The following is a 25,536-nucleotide window of genomic DNA, read 5'->3' as shown; positions in this document are numbered from 1 at the left end:
GGAGGTATGGAAGGAAAATAAATCAGCTGATGTGCGTTTGATGAAGGAGAGAGTATAAAGTTGCTGGAAAGGGGGAAAAGGAGTGTAGGTATCTCCTCCTGACCTGTCAACAGCCAGCTGTGGAGCCAGAAGTTGTTACTATTGCTGCTACCAGTGGTATCTGTCTCCTGTAGCATAATTTATGGCAGGCAGGATCCAGGCTATTTATGGCTGCAAAAGGCTTTTTATGCAGGTATATCAGCTGCATTTTGTATACCAAAAAAAAAAAAAAAAAAAAAAAGTACTTCCTTAAGACTGACCTTCACTATTTTTTGAAATTACCTTGTTATTTTAGGATGTACAACACCTAGAATGTTCTCAAGTCAGGAAAGCACACACTTGGCAACATCATCATGATTACTTGCTTCCTTCTTATCCTTTACCAGCTGAAAGTGATCTTTTAAAATGCTGCAACTTGCGTGCAAGGCATAACTATTCCATTTTGTCAGCTCACCACAATTTTGGTGCTTTATCACTGATATATTGAAGGAATTACTGAAAGCATAGTGATTTCAGTTTTGTTTTAAGTAATACCACAAAACTTATTTGAACTCTAGTGGTTATTACTAAGATAAAAGGCATATGACAATTAAAGTTTTGCCAAAAAGTGAACCCTGAGAACCTAGCTGATATACTAATTAAATATAAGGCAACAACCTGTTTTTTCCACACCCTGCACAAGTATATTAGACATTCTGTGTGTTTTCAGATGTCTTATCATCATCAGTGTATGTTTGCATTATTTTTAGTCATTGTAATCAAAAACTAAAAATTAAATTGAAATAAAAAATTAAATTAAAAAATTAAAATAGCAATTTTCTAGTGAGATTCTGTCCTTATTCCTTGACATCCATTACAAAGCATGCTATGAACAGAGTAGATATGATAGGAGAAGATTCAATCAATGCTAATGAGAAGGGTCAGAAACACCTGACCACTGAAGGTTACCTTTCTTTACCTACACTACTTTTCTCCCTTTCTTTTCATTCAGTTCCCATTTTCCTCGTCCAAGTGCCCAAACTGACATGTAGAATTTTGTTCTACTTTCTGTTTCTCCATTTCCCAGCAAAACACCGCTGTCAGGTACCTACAACTGCCTTAGCTTTTTGTTGGACTGCAGAGACCTGTCTCTGGAGCATGAAGGAGGACTGCTCACCAGGAAGTCTCCAGTGTTTTGTACTTTGTGGACAGAACAGTTCCTATCCAAAAGCAGAAGCAGCTCTGCCCCATGGTACCCTGAGCACAAGCTCTGAGCACATGGCAGGGTCTGACAGGGTCTGGAAGAGAGATGTGCTGGAGGACAAGCTCTATGCAACCTCTATTGCCTTCAGCACAGCTTCTGCAACTCCTGGAGTCAGATATCATTTGGAAATTAGAGTAACAGCTCCAGAAGGCCTACCTGCTTGATTCTGCACAAATAATTTCTTTTACCAGATCATCTGGCTAAAATGTTTAATCAATAGATAGTGGAAATGAAATAATCACTTCTGTTGGACCTTTGAGCAAAGATAGATTTACACACATGTACAAAATATAGTGGCTAATTTTTGCTTGCATGCATGGACTGTGGCAGCAGTTTTCAGTGCTGAAACACAACAGTATGCAATATTTAGGAAAGCAGATACACTGCAAAGTACATCTGTTGATGTTCCAGCATCAGCAGAACTTCAGCTATATGTTCAAGTGATCATCCAAACTATAGTGCTGACACCAACTTTGTGTTGTATTTGTTTCACCTTTCAGAATAGTAGCAATAATCCTAAATTACATAGGTCTGTGCCGGACTTTAGTGCCTGACAGTAGTTTGTCAGCTACAGTCTTAAACCACACTCAGTCCCTGCAATGTTTTAGCCTGTTGCGTTTTGGCAGGATTAGTGTACTGGACGTCCCCTGAGAAAGCCATAGGAAATAAATACTGGTCTTGTGGTTAATCTAACAAAGCTCTTGATATCATTACTTAGTGGAAATGTAGTCAAACACTTACCGGGCAGCCAAAATCTACATAAAATGCCATGTTCTTAAGTGGTCATTTTGGATGTTTGACATAAAATGCACATCTCTGTTCAAGGCACATGGCATACACAAAGTTACACACCACTGTGGGTTTTAACATGCTGAAACAATTTGCAGCCCTGCTTTAAAGTTGCTGGCTTCTAAAACCAATGGTGATAAGTAAAGTGAGATCTGGAACAAATTAATATGTTTCCCAATAACCTGCAGGTTTCTTTGGGACTGCTCATAGTACTTAATTGGTGGTCAGAGATTCCCCTAACAATAACAAAATGTAAAAGAAGAAAAACCCCTATGAATATTGATAAGGTGCAAAGTCACGCACTTAAAATTTAGGAAGTGTAAAAATAAGTTTCCTTGTGTGATCTCAGTTTGAGCCATTCATATATATTCATTATGATACAGACCTGGTATTCAACTTTTTTCCACAGGGTTCTTCTGGGAAGCCGGGAAGTGGGAGCAAAGTGCTACTTTCCAAGCAGGACACAGCTGGCTGTCAGTAAACGCAATGTCAGTGCCAGCTTCTCTGCTTAAGAATATAAGAGGAGCCTGGAGGAGTTATCAGAGGCATGACTGATTGGGTGTGTGAGTTTGTGCAGGGACCGTGAATGTGCAAAAAACAAGTTAACTCCTCTTTTCACACGTTTCCCAGGGGGCCTTTACCAGCCGATGTGAACCAGCTGGGTTGCCTGCAAGTGGCAGCCTACTGCCACAGTCCTCTTCCCCTCTGCTGCAACCCACCAGAGGGTTTCTTACCACAGCCAGGGCATGAGCAGACTAGCGCATCCTGCCAGCAGGCCCTTAAAGGAGAGGGCAACCAGGAAGAGAGAGCAGGGATTGTCCTGTGTGCACATATGTCTTGGCCATCATTTTTGGAAGCCAGGGATCTGCGGGGAAGCACTGAGCACACTCACCTTGGCTGGAAGGGGTATGTACCTGGCTCCAGGCACAGGGTAAGAGAGGAGCTGACCTGGCTGGCACCTCCTGGGAGCAGATGTGTATCTCCAGGGAAGGGGTATCCCCATGGCACAGGGCAGGTAACACCTCGCAGAGAGCTGGAGCGAGCTACTAAAGGGAGCGGGTATCCATCCTGCGTCAATGCAATACTGCACCCAGCCAAATGAGCTCTGTTTCTTAGAGTGTAAGGCCACCTTATCATTCCTTTCCTCTTCCGCGTTACTCTCTGTGTGGCTGTTAATATATTGGCCCTTTTTATTACAGCAATTTAAAATGGAGAGAAAAGACCTTACAACTTGCACCCATTTTATTCTGCTTCTTTTTTTCTTCTTCTTTCCAGAAAAAAAAAACAAAGACCAGCTCTGCCATTCAGCTTGTCCTTTTTTGTACTTGAGCACTACAATGGTTCACATTAACAGATGTAATATTTTTTTGTAGGAGGTAACTGGAAGTTCAGAGACACTGAGTGACCTCTCCAAGCAGGAAGAAACAAAAGCCTTTATTTCCAGCTTCCTCTTCTAACAGCAAAGCTTCTCTCCCACCCTCCCTACAGTTTATTGAAAATTGTTCCTTCTATTTAAAATGTTTATTCCAAAATACCACAAGCTGGGTCTCAGGTTCCCGCAAAACTCAAAGTAGTAATTCATCAGACCTCAAATGTGCCAACATAGCTTCATCTCACTGTTGCTGCTATAGCCAAGGTTTGTATCAACGCATTTCAGACTACTGCGCCCAGTCACTTGCAAGTGATGCAACTGTGAGTAAAAAAACAGCATATATATTTTGAGATACAGAAGGATTAAGCTTTAAAATTACAACTTAAGAGCAAAGAGTAGAAACTAACTTTTAAAATTACCCCAGACCTAAAATTTCAGAGTATTTCTTTCTAAGTGAGACAAAGAGTCTCACTCAAATAGTACAGTTGTATATGACTCAAATTTTCCTCTGCCTCCACATTCCAAAGTCCTCAGTTAACTTCAGTATTTTTGAATGTAGAACCAGCTCAAGGCTTCCTAGCACTACAGGCAAAAAGCAGTTTTGGTAATGGTGGCAGAATGAGTTCAGGAAGCGGAGGACAGAAAAGAAAAGATGAGAGGCTATGGTACAAGGTAAAGAACCAGAAGAACATCTCTTACGCTGTAAAAAAAATATATCATTAAAGCAATATGATTCAGCTCAGAGCCAGATTACAGGAAAACATTTTTTAATCTTCCAGTTGAGATAGGAGTAAATTTCTGCCTTTTAGATGGGAATACTTTGAGAAGGACAGCGTTGCTCTTCGCCTGGAAGAGGCTATTCGGCTAAGAGGGGCAGAAGGGCACAGGTTTCCATTGTTAACTGGCTTGTGCTTCTTCTCCTTTTGCTAAGAGCGGCGTTAAAGTAATTGTGGCACTGATTTACCTGGCTAAAGATTGGTACAGCTGGTCACCCAGGCACTGCAGAGGTGACAGAGAGGACCTCAGTCACTCCAGCTTCTCATGGAGCTGGTGCTGGAAGGCTCTGCCCCATGATGAAATAGCTCCTTGAGGCTGAAGATGTAAAACTGGCAGTGCCACAGAGAGCACTCTGGGCCCTCCACCTTGGACAACTTTTTTTTTTTTTTTTTTTCCTTGTCTTTTACAGCCAAAGGCATCTGCTTTGTTCTCCCTCCCAATGCACCTGTATGTTGATTTTGATCAACAGGCTCTGCTCATAGGTATGGTGCTGAGGTTCCTCGACAGACTGATTAGACTATTCCCGACTTTATAGGATCCTCAGAAGGACACAAATGTGGTACTCAGTACCCACATGGGACAACCCACTGAGCCTTGAACAGCCTTCTAACTTGTTAATCTGAGTGTTATGAGTTCCTCACACTCCGTTAGGAGAAGAGGAAAGATGTAATGATTTATTTCCTTTATATAATATCCTTACAGAACACAGTACCCTGTATTTCTTCCTCCTATGGCCACTCGATACTCTCCTAAACAAGAGATTTGCTCACCTGATTTTCCTCTTTTTTTTTTTTTTCCCCCTCGCAAAACCTCATGCTTCTGGGGATGAGTCTGCTCTTTTTAAATATGCATACACTACAAGGGTCTTTTAAATATACAGAACTAGACCTTCTAGATGATCTCTGAGGCCATTTGAGCTACCGGCTGCTAGATCAAGGGAGAAAGTCATCTCTATGCACAGAATTCAGATAGGCAATGTACTGAATCCAAACTTTTTACCAATTGCCACTTACCAGTAGCATATTTGACCATTGTCCCAAGTAGACTCAGTGGCTTCACTGAAGGCTCGACAATGTCCCTGACAACTGCTGAGCATCTACTTGGAGTCCATTCCCTACTCTTCCAAGTATTCCTGGAGTATTCTAGTGTGTGTACGGCATTACAGCTTATAGCTACTCACAACATGAAGGTGTATGTGGACTCAAAGACAGGAATAATGGCAACTGAAATATATCAAGGTGTACGGTCTAAGTGTATGTTACATTCCATACTCTTTTCCCTCTCCACCAGAGACTTTTTAATCTGCCTGTTATCGACATTGTGGTGGAGATGGTGCCGTGTTTATGTGCATATAGGAAGCCTGGGGAGGTGGAAGGAGACTCAAATACTCCTGATTCTCTAATGCTTATGTAGAAAAGTGCTAATCTGAACTGGAATTGTGTATTACCTACTTTCCACCCGCTGAGTGCACATACATAGGAACTGCTTATTTCAGAGGATGCTGGTTACTGGTAAATAAGCTGACTTTTTGCCTTTTCTCCTTGCTTCATTCTGTGAAGTGTTCAGATCAAGAAGATGTAAGAGCTCCAGGTTGGCTTAGCCAGGTCTTTCAGTGAATCTGCAAATTGTATTGTTTCAGCATGTCTCAAATTTCTGTTAAAACTCAGATTGAAATAAATAAATTTACTTCATGAAAACCAGAAACCCAACCAATTTTCGCCTGTCGTGGATATGATTGCCCCGGTGCTGTCCATCATTCCTCTACTACTAACCATCACATGGGAAAGCAGGAAGAAACTTAAATACAGAGGTTGACTACTCTTCTCTTTTTGACACCATGAGGAGGAATGTGATGTCTCCATGATAGAAAAAAAAAGAAAAAAAAAGAAAAAGAAAAAAGTCTAATTCCTTTGTCAAACATATCAGTATTCTCTCTGCTGCATGAGCCCAGGAATTCAGGTTTCCAGGATCACCAGAAATTGCTCAGTGAACCATCAGAGTCTCACAGAACAATAGCTACTTCTACATGAAGGTGTCCTTCATGCATGGTGCCCATGGAGACCTTCTCCTCAAGAGGCTTATATGAAACTTGAAGTCCTTTGCTCTTGTCACAGAGTTCTTGTGAGATTAAAGATTAAATTTTACGTAGTACTAGTACAAGCAGATATTTATTATTCTGAGCTGAACATATAACTGTGCCTACCACAATTCAACAAAGAATTTAATCTGCAGCCTACTTAAAGAAAGCTATAGGCTTAAGTAACTTGCTAAATAAAAGCCAAAGGGAAAAGATGTTGAAAGAAGAGGTTAAATAGTTATAAATTACTGCATATTGTTTGCAAAGAAACTTTAAAATTGGCTTTCCTTTCATTCTGATGGGTTATTTTTCCTTTATCAGTATCATTTTCCCAATAGAACCTCAGTGGAGCTCATATCTTTAAAATACGTTATTTCCAGGAGGAAAGAAAGAGAACTGAGTATTGGTTCATAAGTCAAAATTATAGTTTCCCATTTAATCGAATACCAGTATTTTATGGCTGGAGTCAGTCCAATCGCAGCATTCCTGAGACAGACTCTGACGCCTTTCTTTGCATCTTTAGAGAGCTTTGAACTGTTCTACAAACAATTTATCTCATATTAGTTAAATGAGAATCAATCATTTCAATATAATTTTGAATGATGCAAGGAACACAAGGGGTCTTGTAAACATCGTAAAACATCACAACATCTGTTATTACTAATGCTCTTTACTTTCTGCCAAGTTTATGCACACACAGTCTTTGAGAGAAGGGAAATCCCTCCTCTCTGGTACTGGAATCAAGTGATCAGAGCCAGGCCTGTTGAGGAAGAGGAGATGCACCTATTCTGATATATTTCAGGATAGTGTAAAGGATTTGTTCTTTCTCTACCCACTAAGGAACTGAGGAGTTACTGTCTGTGAATATCTGAAAGGGAAGAATGGCATACACATCTCCTTACTGATGTGTTGTCCTGGGTAACCTTAATTTTCCTAGACTTAACGGGGTACAATGAAGATTCATTACTCATCTTCAGTGTCTTTTAGAGAGAGGCACTCTGTTCTGCATCACGCACATTCTCTCTGTCCAGTACGCTATGATTATACACATTTAGCATAGAGATAGCAATGTTCGAGAAACTCTTCAGTCAGTATGTTTCAGGCAAGAAAAGTATCTTTCTGGGTTGAATAGCAAATGCTGATAAAGGCCAAAAAGGAACTGATAGTAACATTGCAAAATACCATGGCAAGACAAGAGTTTGGCATGCTATTTGAATGCTAATATGTAGAAAGCCGTGCTGTATCACACCATGTTAACATCTGGAGAAATGAACTACCAGCTTTGAGTCCTGTGTTTCTAGAGGCACTGAAATGTTTTCTGTGACAGTGATACAGATTAGGAAAAAAATCTTGTCATTGAAATCTCCAGAAAAAAAAATATGTTCAACATGGAAAATGATTTCCCGCAACCTAAATCAATTCAGACTTATCCCGGAGGGAGTTGCTCATCTTTTCTGCCTATTTCCACACTACTTCTCTTGCCATCTCTTTCTAATATGAATGGGAAAACTGATCAAACACATTCTATACATACCACCCAGCCCACAGTCTCAGCATCCCAGCTGTATTCCTAACCTCACAAATTCACGCTGAAACCATCCCCAGGGTTTCAAAAGCATAACAGCTTTCATGAAGGGGGGGGGCGATGGGAGCTCTCTTAATTAGCCCAGCTCCTTTGTGTCTTTCTAGACACGTCTCCCTCTTTGTTCACCTTCAACAGTCTAATGCCAGGGTAGAAAAAGAACATTTCTCCTCCATAAAATGGCATCACAGTACATCCTTTTAGGTCTTCTTTTTTTTTCCTAGTAAAGCTTTGGCAGTTGGAAGAACTGCCTGGGCCAAGTATCTGAATAGAAAGAGGTGAATTTAACCAGTTTGCACATTTACTGAGCACTTTGGCAGAGGAAAATTCAGAAGTCCAGCCAGTTAGGTGAGCATTTCATTTCCAGAAGTCCTTCACATATTGACCCTGCAACTTTGGCACAGGAACTTTAGCCACAAAACCACCATTAATGTAACTCACCACTTTCTGGAAGTACAAGAAAATGAAAATCAGTCTTGATAGCACCAGTCTTTTAATTTTTCCTCTAGAGATAAAAAATCTGTTGATCTGACAGTCCTTTTTTAGGAAAGGATGAAGGTAGAGAAGGCTGCATTTTTTTTTCACCAGTGCTTTAAAGCCCAGGTCTGCACAGAGAAAAGATTCATGGATAAGAACACAGTAGGGTTCCAAGTCTACTGTAGTCCTGATTTCATTGTCAAAGGTGCACAGTTTGCCATGGGGAAATCACATGATCCTCCTGGCATATTCAGCATGGGCTCAAGAGGTCCTGAGACAAAAAATTACACAAGGATGTGTTTAATCTACATGCCACAAATTTTCTAAGGTGATTCTGTGTGGATGAAGTTAAAGAATAACTGAAAATGTCATTACAATTTCTCTCTGGCTATATTAATAATAGGGTTTGAAAACTGAAGTTCTCCACCATTAAAACTGCACTGTTTCCAAACAAAGTAGTACATGGCTGGAAAAGAAACAGCAGCCAGTTGAAATTATTTTTGTTTTAAGTATCAGTTTGTCTTATAGGCTACAATATTTCTATTACTGAAGAACTGAAATAAAAATGTTGCATTCTGGATTTTGTTTAGTTTTTATGTTATGTATTAGCATGATTGCAAAAGAGGAAGAAGAAAACTTGAAAGAAACGGAGAATTTTCAAGACCCCCAAAAGTGGATCTCTTTCTGAAGGTCATGTACCTGCACACACCAACCTGTCTCTGGATGTTTCCTCATCTCTATGAAGAGTCTGTCTTCCCTAATAAATAACCTACATTTAAAGAATTTCATGCTGAAGCTGCTGCAATATGAAGGAAGATAAACTAATTCGGGTGTCTACTTCAAATCCACCTCCCTTTGAAGCCCCCAGGGCAGGCGCTGGCGGAGTATCTGCTCCACCTCACCAATGTCCCCTTTTGAAAAGCAGGTAGATCTCCCCTGATGATTTAAAACGCATTGTTCCTGCAAGAAAGGAGACAGTGATCTAATTAAAGGTTGCTTACCTTTTAAATACACACATACATGTATTACTGTGTATGTTGTTCTCTGCTTCCCAGTGTGTTCTGTCCCCTTTCTCAGATACAACAAAGTTTAAGGGGGCAGATGCTACCTAAAAATACATCAGCATTGGTTTGCAATCCCATAATAATGAATTACATCAATGTCGGCAACAATGTGAAAAAACCCAGAAAATCCAGAGCTTAAGTATTCAATATTGATTTTCTTACAACTCTCACTATAAGGGCTTTTGTACTTTATTTTTCCTATGTAAAATACGGTCTTATTTTCATACAAAGGCATTGAGCAAGACTTACATATGTGTTAAATTTTGCATGCTGTCCACAGTTCTGCTAACGTGCAAGGGACCCTTCAAAGAGTGACATTTTGGCCATTTTGACATCAGTGAACTAGGATAACAATCATAAATACATAAAATTAATGCACAAAGTGCTCAAATATTTATTTGTACTTATAAACCCCAAGATGTAATAGTTGTCCTCCTCCTGAAGCTGTAAACTTTTGCAGATCAGTATCTTCATCCAGATTATAATTTGATTACAATGAATATTTAGCTGTTACACTGTATGCTACAGGCACATGGCAAGCAGGCAGTTTGATTCTACTTGAGAAAAGGTCCAAAGCAAATCATTTCTATTCCTCCTGGTCTGTGCTGTTCGTGGCAACTTAACATAGGCCCAAGCCTCAATCATTCCATTGAATAAAAATTACAAATTTTACATTTACCATGGAAAAAAAGAAGCTCAGGTGACTATTTCAGCCAACTATTCATTTTCTTTTTTTTTTCAATGTAGTATCTAACATGCTTAAGCTATTTAGCAAAAATAGGATTCATTAACACATTAGTCAGCATTATGCAAGTATTTTTGATGATAAACTTCTTGTTCTCTATTCCCCAGGCAGAAAATGAGCAAACTGAGTCTCAGATTTGTGTTTTGTTGTTACTTTTCTTTCTTAGCTATTTCTTTTTTAACTATCATTTTGTATAAAGAAGATGCCTCTGTAATTATTCTCTTTTTGGATGGTATCTTTTATTTATTCCTATTAAAGCTTTTCTACTTTTTGAAGGGAAAGTCACACCAGGAAAACAACGCAAAACAGTTCTACAAACACCATACATGGGCTTATCTTCACTTGTCTGAACAGCATTTGAACTGCAGGATCTTGGAGGATAATTTTATGACTTTTATGACACAGCCTCACTGTCCTGCCTAAAAACAGCAGATTGTGCAATAAAGTCCAGTTGCATGTGTGCTAGCAGACAATCTCTGCTCCTGCTTCTGATGTAGTCAGAGAGAATTTTGCCATGAACTCATATTACTGTAATTCAGATGTGCTACTGAGATAAATGCTACGTACGCTTTCCATAACATGATTACTTGATTCAGTTCTGGCCAATTAGAGCAGTCTGCCCAGAGCTATCAACAGGGTAATGACTGATGTTGATAAGCAGTCCTTCCTGGCATCAGCTAGCCGCCTTGTAAAACAAAATGAAAAGGTCTTGTCAATTTGCTATCTTCAGCCCCATTTAGATTAAGATTACACAGCTGCATGAAGCTGAAGTCCTAATTTGTATCCCGTAAAAAGCAGGCAGAGGAAAAACATCTTATTATGAGCGCATCAGACCTAACACAAATGTGGCCATAGTTCAAGCTGAAGAATTTGGCTGTAGCTTTGTTCACCTCGTGTAAAAGACCAGCCGGCAGCACTCTGCAGTTACCTCACAGGAAGATTGGAGTAGACCTGCACCTAGCAGCAAAGCAGAAAATGACACAAAACACAGATAAGAGAAAAGCTGAACATCAGAATTTGCACAATGTGTTATGACAAAACAGCCCAAGTGCCAGTGCTTTGGTGTGCAGCAGCAGCTCGAGGGCCAGCACTGCTGAAGAAAACATGACAACAGCCTCCAAACTACAGGCTGTGCTGGACTCCTGCCTCTGAATGAAGACTTCATACAGAGAAACTATAGAGAAACTTCTGGTGAACTTTAAGCAGGTTCCTGGCTTCCTCCAGTCTCCAGTATATCCATAATGACCCTCAACATTTCAGCAAGTATGAGACATCTTCTGTTTTTCTCTTCTAGCTGGATCTTCATAATCAAGCAGTAGGTTGTGTCTCTCAGACAAGGATGCTTCCTCGTACTCCAGTGACTTGCTCCTGGATCCTTTTTCCCTTTTGACACTATCCTAGAGATCGTACTAAACACATCACTGCACCTTAGGGAGCAAGAAGGACATCTCTCATTCTTCATTGTTCTGAAATAGGAAATGGCTACAGAAAAGACTCTTCTCAAAGTGTTCTAACTGAGGACATTGGACTCATCGGACCTCTTCTGACCAGAATTTAACCCTCACTAGAACAATCAGCAATTTGGACATACAAAAATTATTTTATTAAACATTAGCTATTAAACAGTAAGAGGTCTTTTTCCACAGCCATTCTCTAAAGACCAAACATTTCCATGTTTCCTGTAATACTTGTGCTTACTCACACATTGACAAATACAAGGAAAAATCTCAGATCTGTATGACAGATTTTTGGAACTGCCAAAATAATCTGTTTGAATTTTCCAGTCACTCAACAGCAGGAGTCCAGGAGGAGAGTGATGAAAACAAAAAACATGTATTTATTCACTGGAGTTTTTACTCCTTCTCTCCTCCATAAAAGGACACCTATCATATTCTGCTAAAAATATATTATCAGGCAAACAGACCACAGACCCAGCTACAATTTAAAAATAGCTGAGTCCATTTTTTACTATCCAACCTACAACGTTTGACAGAGAGAGAAAGGATGATCTTTTGCCAAAATTTAACATACCTCAGGTATGAAGACCCTGTCAGAGGACATCTTGTGAAGAACCACCTGGTGTCTTACAACCCAAACATTCTTAACAACAAGGAGAATCCAGCTGAGATTGATCTTCCCTGCTGTAATACATGCCAAGAAAAGAGATCTTTAGACTAGAAGGTCCAACTGTTTAGAGAAGAGCCAGTCTCTCTAGCACAGAAGTTGTTTGTGCATGAGGCAGTATGTCGCTAATCCACAGATCTTTCCCATTTCACTCTAGGATGTGAGTAGACTGGCAGAGAGTCCTATTTAGGCTACTGTCCAAGCAAAAAGAATTATGTTAAGCTGACAAGGGTCATAGCCTGCTGAGGGTAGCAGCCCTATGGTCTGTTTTGCTGATGGCACTGCTCTGAGAAACTGGGTTTAATGCTTGACTTTGTTTGATCAGCTCTTGCTCGTGGGATCCTCCCTCCTCCTTTCACCAGAGATGCACCCACAACCATGGGCTGAGCAGCAGCAGCTCTCTATCTCAGATTTGTGCTCTCCTTGTCTCCCTTCACTTGCTGGGCCAGGTCCAGTCTCTCCAGCTCTCCTGACCTATGATCAGGTGGGCTGCACTGCTGAAAACCTGGAGCACTGACTGCTTCAGGGTCTACCTCCAGGAAAGAGATATGTCCCACAGCAGCCCTGTGTCAGTAGCTGATAGCCAGAAATGTCTGGGACTTGGAAAACATCCACAGTGTTTCCTAGTAGCCTGCTAAGCACCATGTCTGCATCATTTATGTCTGCTACACATGCAACTACACAACCTAGAGCATGACTTGCTGTTCTAGAGTACTTTGCTCTCCCCATGATGTGTCGACAGTCTTTGGGAGCCCAACTCAAAGATAAGGGTTTCTCCAGGCAATGCCGAGAGTCAAAACTTCAAAATTTCCTTGTAAATCTAGTAATTAGCCCATCCCATGCCAATCTGAAGAACATGAAGAATATTCTTCGCAAGATTTCTGCAGTTCAAAGGAGTACTGTGAATATGTAATACATTCAAACTCATGAGCTGCTTAATTCTTTGGGTCTTTGGGGCCATTTTGCCATGATGGATTGATGGGTGCTGTAGATGAAATGAGTTCATCACTTTCACAGCATAGATGACCTTTGTCTGTAAATAAAATAAAAACCCAAGATTTTCCAACAAACACAGACTGAGGATTGAGTCCCAATAGATACCATAAATATTCCCTCACAATAAAGACAGTATTTATGCTAGAGACAATATTTTTAATTTGTTTTAGCCAGATGAACAAGGCTGATGGCTTTGATGGGGATAAAGCCACAGGCAAAAGACTCCTTGGGAAAGCAAACACTAGTGGCTAGTTGTGTGTGATGGGTTCAACTGGACACTACCAGCCTTCTCAGACCTCAGCAGGGCATGTAAGTCAGACCAGCATTCTCCATATAACAGACAACAATTTCTTTCACTTTACAGCTTTCTCCTAAGCTTCCAAGAGCATAATTCTTCTTCTTTCACAGACTGCTTCCAACTGCCATAGAGCTCCCTCCTGAGACACTGTGAGTCCTACCCTACTGATACAGGAAAGGAAGGAAACATCAAACGGTTGGAGCAACAGTTTGGAGTAAACTGCTGCTTTTCTTATCTGAAAATCTGGGAAACTTGTGAAGGTAGCAGAGAGAAATGAAAATATGTAAGTGCAGACAGGTGACTTGTCTTCACAAGTCTCTTTCCTCACTCTCCCCTTTCACAGCCACAAATGGCCATGAACACAGCTGAAACAGGAGTGGCTGTTGCAGATCCCTCAGCTCGTCCCATTGTATCTTAGAGCAGTTCTTTTCCGAGCAGACTTCTTTGACCAGTGATACACAGAAGATCAGATCTGAGTTGACATAGTAGCTTATTACTGGACAAAGTGTGCTTCACTCCTGCCTGTCAGTGCGACGGTCCATGTCAGAGAGGTTACTGCATGTGCGTAAGAGAGGCCACATCAAGCTCCCAGGATGCAGAAAGCTGATGTACCAAAATTTCCCTCTTTGCCTCCAGCCATCTCTATTCTACTTCTTGCTAAGTCAATTAATATCTACCATACCAGCAGTAACAGGCCCTTGGGAGAAAGGAAACCAGGGAATAGGCTGGTTGTTCCCGATTTAGGTTCTTCCCGTGCCAACAGAGCATATTTTCTAGATGTTTTTTACAATCTGGTTTAAATGACTCAACTGAGAGGTTTTGTATAACTCCTGACCACAGCCTAACAATTCTCACAGGAGATAATATTTCCTAGTGTTTGGCATGAGCTTTCCTCCTTTTCATTTTAGCACTTATGCTCCTTCAGCAATCCTTACCTACTTTTTTTCCTTTCTTCATGTTTACAGCCCACAACTGTGTAAGTGGTTATGGGATCCCTCAACTTCTATTGAGTCCTTCACCATGCAGTATAATATATCACATTCATTACTGTTATGCAAGTACCTAGACAGGCAGACTTATCTAGCTGTTTCAATCTTTCCCATAAACCACCCCTTAACAGCCCTTAAACCAACAGTGGTTTGAGTTACTTTTATGTGAATTCCCTCCAGTTTGTCAACATAAATCTGGAATACTCTGAATAAGTGGATTGTCACAGCGCTGACTAGGTATGGCTGTTTTCTTTTTGGTAAGTAACTAACTATTTATTTGCCACGTTTTATTAATTGCACTTAATTCTACTTCTGTTTTGTCTCAGTTCTACTATCCTCTCCACACACTTTTCATGGTAAGCAGCACCAGACACAATTGGATTCCTCAGTCTGTGAGCAGTAGAGGTAAATACTTAACACTGAGTGAACTCTGTGTTCACACAGACACACTGATACACAAAGCAATCAAAATCCATTCAAAAGTATCCTCTCGCTGAACTGGTCTCCTAGTAAGCTGAATTTAAATGGCAGCAAAGCAACCAAATCAAAACATTGCCTTTCATTTCCACTAGTGTGAAATGTTCTCCTTGCCTCCTCTACGTTCCTGCTCCTCACAGAGCCAGTAGATATTTGATTAGGTGCAGATTTAAACACAAAAATATTTTCCAGGCCTCAGTTTCAAGTTCCAAGCAATTAGCCCGTTTTCTGGGTGTAACCCACTGCAGGGTCGCCCAACTGGAGAGCAGAACAGGGGACACTCCTTACAAGGAAAAAAAAATTCCAAGTGTTTCACCTCACACAGAATTCTTGAAAAATGTGCTTCCCCCAAGAGACCTGGAGCTGTTTGTCTCAGTCAGAGGCTGTGTATTTTCTTCTCACTAGCAGGCTGAGAAGAGGTCGAGGGCTTATTCCGCAAGAGTGAGTCAGGAGCCCTCCCTAACTAACCCAGGATATGCACAGGAGCTGATGAGGGCTCCACTTGCATCCCCTAACAGTGCTGTCTCCCAAACACCAGACCCTTACATTGGATTTCAGATATAGCAAGCAGGCTACAGTCACCATTTTTGCTCACCTGCGCAACAGCATTGGCAGCCTAATAATTTTATAGACAGAGCAAAAACTCCAAGTCCCCTGCTTAGGTCTGCCCCCAAAACAGCCTTTCTAAGGAAAGAATGAAGCTGTTAAACTCCTTGGTCATTTTGTGACTCTGCAATGCTGTCTCTGAGGAGCTCAACTAGAGAGGATAAGAGCTAGTACTGGTCCCAGAGGTCTTAGATAATCAAGATTAAACGTGATTTTTTTTTAACATTAAAACCAAGTCAAGAGAAAGAAACTAACTACCTGTGATTAGATGGCACTAAGTGGTCATAGAAAAGTCTACATTTATTATTACTAGATCAGTTTGCAAAACTTTTACCCTTGGTACTGGAATTTTGCAGTTTTGCATTCATACTTTATTTTTATGTGGGAGTCACTAAGTCTGAGTATTTCAAGTCTAGTAAGAGTGCTTGAACTATTAAAAGAAATACAAGTAAAAATATTTCAACATGAATTATTTCCATACTCAAAAGCAGACTTACTGTATATTAATAAAATGCATCTTTTTAAGCACTAGTCATTAATTTAATTACTTAATGGTTAATGAAGTGATTAATGACTAGACTATGCAGGGGCACTAATACCAAAGTCAGTGAAAAAATTCCTGTTACCAAGTTATCAGGGACTTTGGTTAAGACATTCCATGGACTGTTCAGACTTATTTAAGTATAAAATAGCAGCAGATCAGTTACAACATTTTTGAGAACAAGTGTTTATCACTCTTCTGCTCTCAGGGTCATAATATCTCTTACAAGAAGTATTTCAGCATGTCCTTATTGGACAAAATCCGTAATGATGTAGGAAAAAGGATGTGAGTTATGTGTTTTCTCTTCCATTATGATTTTGTGTGTGATGTAAAGTTATATGCATAAATATTAAAAGATATTTTTAAAAGCTAGGCAAGTGATGGAATGTGTTCTGTTTGGATGTTTTCTTTTCTCCCTTAGATGACTCTGTGACTCTCTTCCCTAGTCATTTTGTCAGTATCCGTGAAATCCCAGCAAAACATCAGAAGTCCGGCTAACCCAAAAGTGAAACGCTGACTACCCTGAAAATTAATTCAACAGGTTCTTCCATTGTTTCTGACAGGCTTAAAATCTGCCCCCACTTAATAGCCTGGATCAAGAGAGCTCCACACAGGCACACATGTGAAAAAGAAGAGGGGTGCTGGAGAGAAAGAAAACACTCTCGACAGCCAGAATGAATGGGGGAAAGCAAGGAGCAAGTAACACCAAGTGTGTGGACAGGTGTTGTTTGCGCTACTACTATTTGTACCAATGAAATTCTGTTCCCTTACTACACAGCATTTTTCTCTACATATATTTCTCATTCTGACACTGATGCATGTAAACCATCTAATCATAATGCATGTTTTGAATTGAAAGACTATGACTTGCAGCAGAAAATCTTCTCATGTAGCAGCCCTGGGGACAGAAAGGAGGGGAGCTTGTGAGGACTCACACTGGGTCTCTGGGTACCTTTGCAAGTCCAGCAGAAACCTGCATCTCCTCTCCTCTGAAAGGCCGTCTGAATTAAAAGAATGTGGCCTGTAAAGAAATACTGTCTGAAACTTTTTGCTTCAACTCCTGTATCTCCTTTCTGTTCTCTGTATTTCCCTTTACCTACTGCTTTAGCTATTTAATACACACCATGAGTGTTTGCCTCTGTCAGCACAACAGTCCTCTCAGAAGGAGGATGCTGAAGTTAAGGTTTTGGTGGCATTCCAGTATGCTTATACATTTATAAATTGTTCTTGTCACATGGCAACATTACTGGCCTGGACATACTTCATAGGTGTGCTTTGGTACCGAGGCCCTGGGATTCTGGGCAGTGAGTGCCTGTAGAAAGGATAAATCTTATGTACGTGAAGAAAAATGAAGGGCCAAATGCAGCACTTGCATCACTAGCAGTTATTAAGCTTTCTTAGTATTAAGAGCAACCTTAAACTGTTGAGAATAATGGAAGGGAGAATAACACGGAACACCCAACGGAAAGCTGTCTTTGCTGTTCTCTGTCTTTCTAAACTTTCATAGCACTCTAAATACTCGTCTTCCTACACTGAAGTAATAGTGATAGGTTGTACCAGGAAGATTATTCCTCAAATATCTGTATAGGCCTGCCCCATAAGTGCACAGCCATTTGACCAAGTAAGCTGTATGAGCTGTTTTATAGACTTGCTACCTTAGAAATACCCAGCAATCCTCTGTACGCTAGAACAGCTCCCTATTTCTCCTGTTTCACCTTACAACTGTGTTTTACCAGGTGAACTGGTTTGTTTATTTTCCCTGAATTTAATCTGCTTTCTGAGCTTTCCATGTTCCTTTCCCTCACAGTCCTGTCCTCAATGCTGTTGGCAGGTCTTCTGAATTTTAAATAGTCTTATATACCCTCTTTAGCATCTCACAGTAGTCCATTTACTTCCATTTTAAGATCAATACAGAAAAAATAAGTGGCCCAGATATCAATTCCCTCAGACACTTCTCCTTAAAGCATTGCTGGCATTTCCATTTTGCATCTGGTCTGTTAGCTGCTTTTCTATCTTTATAAATGTGGTTTTATTTAAGATCAGTTTAATGAACAGATAGTTAAGATTCCTGGAGAATGCCAGTTTGGAAGACTAGTAGTGAAAATCCAAATAGATATTATGTATGCTATCTTATCATATGGAACAAATGAAATACTTATCACTTAAACCACATGAGTGATGGAATTCAAATGGACTTCTCAAGTAAGCCCACGGACTCATATAGCAAAGGATTTTGGCCTTTTCCAAATCACAGCAAGAGCAGCACATGATGTGAAACTGTGTCTGAGCAGCTGAACTGTACTGGATACTCGGCTTCAGAAGTAGATCATCCAAGTGCCTTGTGCTCATTGCATGGCTGATAAAACTTCTTTCAGGCAGGCAGGTATTTAGCAGCAGTCTCTGGTATGGCACTTGCTCTGGCTGACCCATTACTGCTCCCTCTCCTTAGTCAGTACCTGAATGAACTTTCCTTTTGTTCTCATGGCTAAGGCTCACTCTCAGAGCAGGAAGACTTGCCTGTCCAGTTCATCATCTCAGATGCTTCCCCCATGTTTGGAAACCTGGACCTCCACATCCCCGTGCACCCGCCTTCCCCACAAATCCCCCTTCCCACCCACAGCTCAGGCAGGACAGCAGCAGGGAGGTTTCTGGAGCTCATCCCTCTCACCTCCCTGACAGACCCAACTGCACTACAGCCAATGCCTGGAATTCCCCTGTCAGGGGACAAAAAATCCCCACTGATTGCACAAGCCCAAGTCACCCACAGAGGTGGACAAACAATTGGGCCTGAGTGCCCCTGCTCTGAAATATCACCTCACACAAAAAGTTAAGTATTCTGAAGTGCCTCTGTGTGGGGCTTGCAGCCTTCAGGAGCTCCAAGGCTGATGGGAAGAGAGACCTGAAGGTCAGAGGTCTACTCACAGACATGGACATGCCAAGTAGCTCGAGGAGCATCTGGTTTTACAGAGCCTATGCTTACCCAGAGTAACAATATAAAGGTAAGACAGAAGATATACTACAATTCTACTTTAATATAATCTGAAAAATACTAGAGATAGTCTGTACTGGGGTGCATCTACTGAGCCTGGAAAATAAGTAGTGTGCATCTGAGTGTGTGATACAGACAATCGTCCAGACCCTTTGCCTTTTGAAGCCCTGCACAACCTCCTCCATCTCAGTGTCATCTGGAAGACCCATCACAAATGCTACAACTACACTTTACATGCACCAGAAGAGGGAAGGCAGACAAGTCTGGCTTTGTGGATTAGAGGAAGAGGTGAGGAGATAATACAGTGTGAGAAAAGACAGGGGTGAGGCAGGTCTATAGATCTATCAAGGTGGCCAAGACAGGGAACTTCAGGTAGAGTAGAAGTGAAGAGCCAGAGTGAGTGACATGAGTGATGTGGCCAGAGCCATCAACCAGAAAGATGAACTGAGCAGCTTTTCTAATGGTCCAGAAGCTCTGACTGGAGGTTTGGGATGCCAGACAGAAGCCTGAACAAAAGTTTTGTTTATCTAGTAGAAAAGCCATTTGATTCTATGCTTTTGGAGGAAGACCCAATAGCCAGACTCAGCCAGGCCAGATTCAGCCTTTGTGTCTAAGCAAAAGAGAAGTCACCAGCGTTATAAACCATTCTTACTATGACAGGAAGAACTGACACTATCACCTCATCAGAAAAGCAGAGAAAACAAGAGTGTTAGGGATGAATGAAGAAGCATTCAGCATTGGCTGCGCAAAGGGAAAGATAAGAGAGGGATGTAGGAAGAAGGAGAGCCTACCAAAAAGAGATACAATATAAGAAGCTACCCTACCTAGAGACAAGCTATTACCACAAAGCAAGTTCTGTTAGCCTCTGCCCTTAAGATCACCTAAGGCTTCACCTAGAGATGGATAGAGGAGGTAACGAACCAAACAATCAGTCAGAAGAGAAAGATTCAGAGACTTGAGGTTAGGCTCAAAAAAGGAAGTTAAATTCTTTGGTTAAGAAAAAATAAAAATCCATGGTGAAAAGCAAAGCAACAAGGACTAAGATAGGGGCTGAGGGAAACAAATATAAACTGAGAGTGTCTATTATATCCTTTACACCAGGGAAAGAAATACTTGGGGAGTTTATGGTGTTTTGGAAGTGGAAGCATTCATGTGCTGTGGTTCCAAAGTCATTGCAGGCTCAAGGACATGGTGTTGGCTGTCTCAAGGAGTCCTACACTGGGACTGGTACTGGACAAGGAGTCCAGCAAATGGGATGTGGTGGAGGCCAAAAATGAAACCTCTTTTTGTTTCAAAATAAGAACCAAAAGTCATGTAGAAAATATAAGTACCAAAACCAAAGCATTCTCTCACTAATAGTATCTTAACTATTGTTTAGTTAACATACTCCATGAAAAAAGGAATCACGCAGTAGAACAACTTACCAAGCAAGAGAAAGTATTTAATATTCTGGAAAGGCTTCAGTCTGTAGACACTTTGCAGATCTTGCACCACAAAGAATAGTGAATACGTTTAAAGTCACTGATAAAGTCTGACAAAATTCCCCGAGCTTCAGTGATATAGAGCTTTCCTCTCAACGAGCAAGTCTTATCTCTTTTTCCTGTAATATAAACACCATATTTATTTTCAGCCTCATACAAACAAAGGATATACAGAATAAAATTAATCACAAAGATTTAAAACTAAAATAGTACTAAAGCAATAAAATATCTTGAAGGATGGAAAATATGTTTATCTCCATAAATCAAAAATACCTTGACAGCCTCCTTTTATTTAAAAAGTGAGAAGAAAATTGGAATTAGGGCCAGCTCTACAGAGAGCTCTTCAATTTCTTTATTGAGGCAAAAGTTATATGCAGTCAGCACAGGCCTTCATGATTAAGCTTGGCAGGATTAAGTATGATACTAACTAAAGAATCACAGAAATATTTGTTTAAGTACAGGCAGTTGCAAGACATAGGACTGATGTGAACATAACCAAGATGAAGAAAGTAATTTCTCTCCCTAGGAAGATGTAGTGATTGACAAAAGGGAGATTATGGCAGTTTAAAATAACTGTGCACCTCTCCTTTACATTCATGGCAATAATTAAAACTTTCGGTTTGGGGAAAAACAGATTACCTTTTCAGCTTAAGATCCTCATCCAGATTCTTCTGCGGTAGAAAACTCTGGCTCTTTACCGAACCTATGCCTGCTTATTTCCTTTGAGTACTCATTTTGGTCTTAAATGTTTTCTAGCATAGATTTGGAAGATGTTTTCATTGATATTTTTCTTTTTCTATAGATTGTAACTTCTTCTACTGACAAACAGATGTGTAGTGTGTCCTCATATTTACTTAGTTTTACAGGGATCCGTATTTTCACAGTCACTTCCAAGTGCCAACAATGACTACTGTTACTGAGGAAGTGAATTAAAATACCATGTATCTAGCCGGAATATCTAGCTAGAATTGCTTATTCTTATTATAGCTATAGTCCATATATAGGAGTATTTGTAGAGAAGTAGATGATGTAATTTTTTTATTAGCAGCTAGATGTGAAGCCTGAAAGTAATACAGTATTTTCTTGCAAAAAAAAAAAAAAAAAAAAAAAAAAAAAAAAAAAAAAAAAAAAAAAAAAGCTCAGTTAACATCACTGTTGTTTCCTTAGTGCTCACTGGAAACTGGTTCCTTCCTAACCCTCTGGAAAATTTTTGTTTGTTTTTTTGTTTTTTTTTTAAACAATGAAACTCAAATAATGACAATTCTACAGTTTTTGTGAACTGAAAAGGACAAAAGAAGTTCCATTTGGAGTGAGAACATTTAAGAAATAAATAAAAATGTTGCAGAAAGCAGAAGTAGAAAAGAAGGAAAAGAAAGAGGGAAGAAAAGAATTCCTTTAGTCCAAAACTCAACAAGTTTTGATGAAAAAAATTCTACAAGCTCTCCATTTTCAATACCTGATGTGTTTATCTAGTTTTTCCATAATTACTAACTGCATGCACTAGTCAAACCATGCTATGCCATTTTGAAAATTCATTTAAACAGAAATGACTTTCAGTGAGAAAGCCTGCTTATGTGCTCATTTCTACAACTCTATTTCCCTTATAATTGGAAAATTTTATCCTTACTATAGCTCTATCAATTTTAGTAGAGCTACCTCTAAAATAGATAGAAGTTCGTAGCTGGTGTTGTGCAGAAAACTGGGAGACGAGGTTCAGTACATTTGTGTTTGATAGTTAAATGACCTGATTTCCATTAATAAAGAAAGTGCCCTAGCTCCCATTAACATCACTGAAGCTGTTCATTTAGACGACTAAAGTTAGAGTGTTCTTAAATCTTGGCCGGTCGTCTTTGAAGAAAACACAGAGCCAAAGTCAAGGAGATGTTCAGTGAAAGTTTAAAATGTACAAAGAGGCCCTAATTCTCCACTGCTGTATGCCTTGTGTGGTCATGTACAGCTGTATACAGAGCTTGTAAAATACTACCAGGGCAAAATTTTGCACATGTAGGAAATCAAGACCTGTTTTTTGCATAACATGTACACTGAATATCAGTCAAAATGCTGCAATTATCAAGCCCCTTCAACACAATGACCTAAAAATGTTAGTGGGCGATTACTATTTCTGTTTTACTGATAGCAGGCTAAAATAAGGAGACAAAGCAAGCCAGTTTAGATGGAAATGCCCAGGAAAATTAATAGAGCTAATTTTTGAAGGGGATTAGTTAAACCACAAGCAATTCTATGTAGACATACATTCAAAAGTTAAAGCTGCTTTTAACCAATTTAGTGTTATTTCATTTTGAAAGTGAATTCATTTAAATCAAATTGAGGCCACTTCTGTTGTGAATAAGAGCATGCAAATTGAAGTTCAATACAGTTTGCAGTCATTTTTAATTTACACCTCTTGTTAATTGAATTAATTGTCTAGAGTGCCTGAGCTCACATAGGAAGCTGGCAACAACAGTGGAAAGAATTAAGGGTGAGGCTCTCAACTGCATGGCTCATCCTTGTCCGCAGCCCATCTTCTTTTGGGTGCTGCTCAAGCTTCCTCATTATCACCACGCTGCACAGGCTTAGAAGCTTAATTTGGCATAACCTAGGGAGGTATTCCTGTTTTTCCACTGTCACCTATGAAGTTGTGACAGTTGGCAGGGAGAGCATTTCACGCATTTAATGTGAGGACAGCGCAAACATGCAGCACCTGTTGACTGAGGTCCCCGGGAGGGTGCATTCATGGGCACGGAAAGCAGAGAATGGGGTGACATACTGCAAAGGGACATGGAATTTTCAATGATTAGCCTAAAAACGCAATAGTGTTCCACCGGAGTGGGAAAACAGAACAGTGAGATGAATAGATTTGCAGAGGTGCAACTCAACGACAGCCATTAAAAGGCGTCACTGAGAAATATCTATAAATACTGCATCTCCCTTGCTTGCTATTTCTTTTTATGCTTATTCAACACAAAAGCAGGTCTCTGCAATTTTTACACTTCTTGAAACTGAAAAAAAAGTAGGCTTAAATGATCTACAGGTGTGACTGCATCCCCCTTGGGGCAGTGCAGCTGTTTCAGTATCTATGCACTTATTGCTGTAGCACTGCAGTGGCTGCCTATCCACCAGACCTTGTCCTCACCTGTTGGTAAGAGTCCTACAGCCCAACTAATAGTCAAATACTCCTCTACAATGCAAAAATTTGTGGAATGCTGCACATCCACTTCCACCCGTAGATGTGGTCACTGTCTAGGCAAAGCCACACATTTTGAAGTCTCTTCACCTTCTTTGACCATCATTTCCTTCAGATTCTTAATGTTTGGTTTCCTCTGTTCTCGGCTCTTTCCCCTGTCTGTGAATATTGCCTTTGTGTGAACTCAGTCAGAAATCAATTTAATCTTTTAGTTATGATCACATCAGAGGCAAAACTAGGAAGGCTTTTCTCTCTTGTTTTTCAGCTCTTTCTAGCAGTTAATGAGTTCATTAGCCAAGAAGAAAGTTTCTTTGCCTACAGTCTATGAATGCTGGTTGCCTTTCTTTACTGTTCTTAAAGCCTCCTAACGAGAGAAAGTAACCCAAAGGTGATAGAACAGTTATCAGTAAGAGGCTACTCAGTGAGATAAGGAAATGAGATATAAAGGTTTATTTAAAAGGCAGATGGTAAAGTATAAAACACAGCTCTGAGACTAAAAGTTTAAGTGCCTTCTTTGTCAAACAAAGAAGCTGAGGACAATCTTGAGCCCCCTTGGACAGAACTGTTGGCTGCTGCGCTTTGAGGAGGCCATACTCATTTTAAAAAGTTCATTAAAAAATCTCCTAACTACTTAATCTTCAACAGCTTACTGCTGCATAAAGACATATCCTGAAATCGTTGGCAAAGCTCCTACCGAAGTCAATGTCATATTTATTTTCCGGGGTGGGGAGAGGGAGAAGAGGCGAGGGGGCATAAAGAGCTTCATTTCTCCACGGGAGGCAGGCTCTATAGATTTGGTGGGAAATGTCCTAATTTCCGGATTTCGCAAGTCGATTTTAAAAATGCCTTAATCGTGCAACCACAGACTTGGGGCCAGGGGCCAGCCGGCGAGAAGGGTTTGGCCTTGCGTGACCCACCACCTCCTCCGCGCCTCCAGGCCCGGGAGCCACACCGAGCTGCTATTCGCACCACATTTCCAAAGAGGGGGGAAAAGAGAGGAAAAAAAAATCGCCATCCCTCTTGTGCCGCGCGGTCCCGCAGCCTGCCCTCACACACACCCCGATGCGAGCGGCAGAGGCAGCCCCGCCGTCGGCTGTGGTTTAGGAAACGCCGCTTTTCGCGGCAGCGGCGGTTGTCGCAGGCCCCGCAGCACCTTCCCTCCTGCCCTTCGGCCGCGGAGCCGGCGAGGCTGCGGAGCCGCCCCCGGGCTGCGGAGCCGGGAGGCAGGGCTGCCCCCGGGCGCTGCGGGGACGCGCGTGGGGCGGGTCGGGGCGCCCGCGCTTCGCGGCTTCCCCGTTTCGACGCGGGGCACGGTGAGCGCCGGCCGGCGAGCCGCCCCGACGGTGCAGAACGAGTAACTGCCAGACAGACCTTTTAAAAATAAATAAATAAATACTTTGGCAGGATAAGTGATCGGGAAATTCAGAAAAATATTTTTCCCTCTTTTTTTTCAAAGTCATGCTGTAAACTCATATTTACTCCTAGCAGAGTGGGTAATCCCTCTGTAACAAATATCCTGCGGAGCCGCTAGAAAGAGAAAGGGGCGACCGGTATCACATTTCTGCCCCCAGGGATCTCCGCAAAACTGAGGCAACAGAGAACGGCACCGAGGGCTTCGCCCCGCCAGGGCGGCCGCGGGCGGTGGCGGCGGCTCCGCGGGCAGCCGGGCCCGGCCCGCGTCCCTGC

At 41.0% G+C, this 25,536-nt stretch overlaps 1 long non-coding RNA gene across 2 annotated transcripts in view; it reads right to left on the bottom strand.

Annotated features, from left to right (window-relative positions):
• Window positions 1–9,593: 9,593 nt before the first annotated feature.
• LOC146601001 (uncharacterized) overlaps window positions 9,594–25,536 on the bottom strand; it is an 18,301-nt gene continuing 2,358 nt past the window's right edge. Inside the window, exons 2-3 of one of the 2 annotated variants that reach the window (XR_014896967.1) lie at window positions 20,610–20,785; window positions 9,594–13,322 (exon numbers count right to left, since the gene is read on the bottom strand). This is a non-coding gene — a long non-coding RNA (uncharacterized LOC146601001). The remainder of the gene's footprint in view (window positions 13,323–20,609; window positions 20,786–25,536) is intronic. The other variant, XR_014896966.1, reaches the window with a different exon arrangement.

This window comes from Rhea americana, unplaced genomic scaffold, assembly GCF_003343005.1.
Source record: "Rhea americana isolate MKP2758 unplaced genomic scaffold, rheAme1 scaffold_110, whole genome shotgun sequence".
Classification (NCBI taxonomy): Eukaryota; Metazoa; Chordata; class Aves; order Rheiformes; family Rheidae; genus Rhea; species Rhea americana.
Note: the sequence above shows the minus strand (reverse complement) of the source record. Positions and strands in the feature narration are given on the sequence as shown.